We start from the raw sequence: 4,515 nt of genomic DNA, 5'->3' as shown, positions 1-4,515 counted from the left end.
GTACAATAACTTCAGTTTTATCTGAGTTTAAAAGCAGGAAATTAGAGGTCATCCATGTCTTTATGTCTGTAAGACAATCCTGCAGTTTAGCTAATTGGTGTGTGTCCTCTGGTTTCATGGATAGATAAAGCTGGGTATCATCTGCGTAACAATGAAAATTTAAGCAATACCGTCTAATAATACTGCCTAAGGGAAGCATGTATAAAGTGAATAAAATTGGTCCTAGCACAGAACCTTGTGGAACTCCATAATTAACTTTAGTCCGTGAAGAAGATTCCCCATTTACATGAACAAACTGTAATCTATTAGACAAATATGATTCAAACCACCGCAGCGCAGTGCCCTTAATACCTATGACATGCTCTAATCTCTGTAATAGAATTTTATGGTCAACAGTATCAAAAGCAGCACTGAGGTCCAACAGAACAAGCACAGAGATAAGTCCACTGTCCGAAGCCATAAGAAGATCATTTGTAACCTTCACTAATGCTGTTTCTGTACTATGATGAATTCTAAAACCTGACTGAACCTCTTCAAATAGACCATTCCTCTGCAGGTGATCAGTTAGCTGTTTTACAACTACCCTCTCAAGAGTCTTTGAGAGAAAAGGAAGGGAGATCATATCTACAAGAGGGTCGAGCACTCAGCAGCAGGATTTAAACCCTGATGATGTCTGTAACTCTGTATTCTTGCTGTCTTTCATCGCAGCAGAGTGGTGTATTCTTGCGGTTGTAGCTATTCTCATCCTGCTTCTCATCAACTTGTGTCCATCAGCACTGCTCTCTTCTGGAAGGGACTAGAGCCTCCAAGACCCCGGTTTTGAAGTAGCTGCTCATGCACTGGGAACATACTTCACTTAGCATGCTTCTGTACTGTGGGAAAACTGTTCTGTAAAAAGAGCACAGAAAGCACTTGGTGGCCTCCGTGCCGGGCAACACTTCTGAGGTTATACAGTTTGTGAGTAAAATGTGTACTGCATGAAACATGTACGAGAGACAACTGGGCACCACAGTCTCGTTTGAGGGCAGGCACTAAAGGGGCAAAATATGACGCATATGTTGTAATTTCTCTACTTCCGGGAAGAAAAACACGGCATTTTCTCTGAGTTTTTGGGCAAATTACATGCAAACAAAGTGAAAATGCAAAGAAAGAGTGACGATACGGTGGGAAAGTGATTTAAGATTCAAACAACTTTATTGATCCCTACAAAAGCAATTTACCTTCATACCCAATTACCTCAAACAAAAATACAGCAATTAATCCACAATTATTACTAGCATAACGTAATAATGACACACATCAGAATTAAAGCAACCGCACATATACATTTGATATGTTTATGTACGCTAACGCTAAGCTTTGAAACAGTCCGTCATCCGAATTGAGGCAATAAGTGTGTTGGGGCTCCAGCTCATTTCCGCCGTGCCGCCGATCCGAGCTTGGGGGGGGGGGGGGGAGTTGCCTTGACAACAACAGGCTGTAAGGGAGGGCAGATAAGAGGAGAGCCGAATGCTTCACCAAGGCCGTTGAAATCCTTCTGCAGGAAAACAAGTGGGGCGTTTTGACCTTCAGTAGCTGATAAGGCTGCCATGTTTTGAGTTAGGCAGAGACACACAGAAATTCCATTTGCGGATCCTCTGACTGTCGGAATCCAATTATGAATATTCCCTGATCTCCAACATCTTCCTTTGCAAAGCAGATATTTGCTCCGAGATGTTTTCCAACTTGTGTTTGAGTTCAAAAGTTAACCCAGTCTGAGATTGTACCGCCTTGCCCACTTCATTAATCATGATGGACAGATGTGGGGTTGTGGTTCTGGTAGCAGCCGTCTTGCCAATTTTCTGGTAGGTCAGGGCAGCGCATAACCCAATCAGCCCCAGCGCTCCTACCATAAAAGCAAATAAGAATAAATCTTCGACATCTTCCACGGCGAGTGGTGCCAAACACGCAACGCGCCACTTCTTCCAGTGGACGTGTTGCGGTTTGTTTATGACCCGGAGCTCAAACATGTCAAAGCGGCTTTGCAGGCGAGAGAACGTAGCTACTTTGGTTAGCTGTGTAGGCTAACACTTACTGACACAAAGTCTCCCATTTGCTTCATCTTCCCTTCTCCACTGGGAACTGGAAAAAACAGTTTTCCCAACTGCTTTGGTGATTGGAGCCGAAAACAAAACAGTACACCACTTTTACGTGTGAAGTTATGCTGTGTATATATTGCACAACGGGACTGGCTGTCCCCATAAGTGGTCAAATTCAGTGATATCACACAGGGTTCAAACGAGACTGTGGTGCCCTATTGTTTTAAGAATGTTTTGACAACATGTGAACCAAAGCCCCTTGTGGCAGAGTATTCCCCACCAGTAGTTACTGAAGTAATCATGCACAAGGCACATTCATAATGCAGAAAAGGACAGATGAATAAACAGATATAGCATGACTTTAAAGGGGAACAGAAACCCTTTTGGAAAATTTGTGCCTTCCTTGGAAAAAATAAAGTGTTATTCATACACTTGCAGAATGTTTGAGCGCAGTGTAGATAATATTATTTGAATCAAATATGCCGCTAAATTGACATGTAAATCTCCACTGGCTGAAGTCAATGGAGGGCACTTCCGGTTGACGTCACTGGTTGGAGTCTCCTGTACTGGGGACAAGTGCAGTTTCCTAAGCTCGCTCATTAAAGTTCTATTGGTCTTGTCAAGAAACAGGTAGAATATGCTGGAAAGCTGCGCATGTTGGCAAAGTCACAAACGGAGGAACAAGGGAGACAATATTTCCTTCCATAAGTAAGTCCATCCATCCATTTTCTTCCTCTTCATCCACGGTCAGGTCGCGGGGGGCAGCAGCTCAAGCAAAGCCGGCCAGACCTCCCGATCCACACACACCTCCCCCAGCTCCTCCGGGGGAACCCCGAGGCATTCCCAAGCCAGCTGCGAGACGTAGTCCCTCCAGCGTGTCCTGGGTCTTCCCCGGGGCCTCCTCCCAATGGGACGTGCCCGGAACACCTCTCCACCTCTTCTGACTGTGCCTAGAAATTCTGTCCATAAAGGTAATGAACAGAACCAGTGACAAAGGGCAGCCCTGGCAGAGGCCAACGTGCACTGGAAACAGGCTTGACTTACTATCAGCAATGCGAACCAAGCTCCTGCTGCAGTCATACAGGGATGGGATAGCCCTTAACAAAGGACCCCGGAGGAGGAAGAGCGGAGGGACGCGCCATGGAACCGTTCATTACGCGGGACAAAACCACCTCGGTGTTGGTCTCACAGGACGGCTTAAAGGTGGATTTCAGACGGCTGTCGGTTGCTTTTCAGTTGTGTGATTATCCGATTGTGATTGTGCATTAGCTGGACCTGCCCCAACATCTCCTGGAAGGCTTCATCACGGCGTTGCTTTGCGCCATGCAGTGGACCGCTCCTCTTTCCATGACAAAAACTCCTGTGACAGTGGAATGTGCCGTTCATTTCTAAACTGGACGCTGTCTTGATCCGGTATGTCGTCTGACTAGCACAGGAATTGTGAAAAGAGTGGACATCAGCACTTTTTCAGCACATTGAGACAGACGTGCGGAGGAATTCCGCGCGTCGCGGTGAAGCTGCATGGCGCAAAGCAACGCCATGATGAAGCCTTCCAGGACATGTTGGGGCAGGTCCAGCTCATGCACAATCACAATCGGATAATCACATGACTGAAAAGCAACCGGAATCCATCTGAAATCCACCTTTAAGCTGTCCTGTGAGACCAACACCGAGGTGGTTTTGTCCCGCGTAATGAACGGCTCCGTGGCGCGTCCCTCCGCTTTTCTTTCCATGAAAAAAACTCCTGTAATGGTGGAATGTACCGAAAAAGTGCGGATGTCCATATCTTCAGCCTTTTTGTGAAAGTCAGACGAGGTCCCGGATCAACAAAGCCTTCACGTTGGAAATGATCTGGTTGTTCCAGCGGGGTGTCAGCCTGTTGATGGGGGCTGGGAGCGCGCCGCGCTCTCAGCAGTTGTGGGCGGTCTTTAAACCGTCTGGATCACTCCTTAATCTGTGTAATCCCCATAAAATCGTCCCTGAAAGCCATATTAATTTTCCGAACGGTGTCCGCCTGGAGGTCTCTCACAGTTTCTGAAAAAATTCTGATGGAAAAAAAGCCCAAATCATTCGCCATTTCCTGACAATGAAAATCCGCCGAGGGGGTGGACCACTCCTCACTCAAAGCCTGCTCACAGGTGAATGACGCAACGACAGGCGTGGAAAAACTCACGCATGTTCACGAGGGTTCAAGCTTGTCTGACGCAATCACATGTGATTCAAATCCATATGGTTTTTGAAAAAAATAAAAAGGTCGGATACTTTTCTAACAGACCTTGTATATATATATATATATATATATATATATATATATATATATATATATATATATGTTGATAATGGTTTTAGGAGCTGTGCTATGCTGAAAACAGCAGCTGCAGCAGCTCGGTTCAACCCAGCAGTGCAGTGCAGATCCATGTAGCTTTCAACACTAATA

General features: G+C 45.7%; 1 protein-coding gene across 2 annotated transcripts in view; it reads right to left on the bottom strand.

The window, feature by feature from the left end:
• Positions 1-4,515, bottom strand: part of ror1 (receptor tyrosine kinase-like orphan receptor 1) — a 356,306-nt gene that overhangs the window by 304,438 nt on the left and 47,353 nt on the right. The gene's annotated exons all lie outside the window — the stretch shown is intronic.

The sequence above is a fragment of the Thalassophryne amazonica genome, chromosome 10, assembly GCF_902500255.1.
Source record: "Thalassophryne amazonica chromosome 10, fThaAma1.1, whole genome shotgun sequence".
Classification (NCBI taxonomy): Eukaryota; Metazoa; Chordata; class Actinopteri; order Batrachoidiformes; family Batrachoididae; genus Thalassophryne; species Thalassophryne amazonica.
The sequence above is the reverse complement of the archived record's forward strand: the minus strand, read 5'-3'. Positions and strand labels throughout refer to the sequence as shown.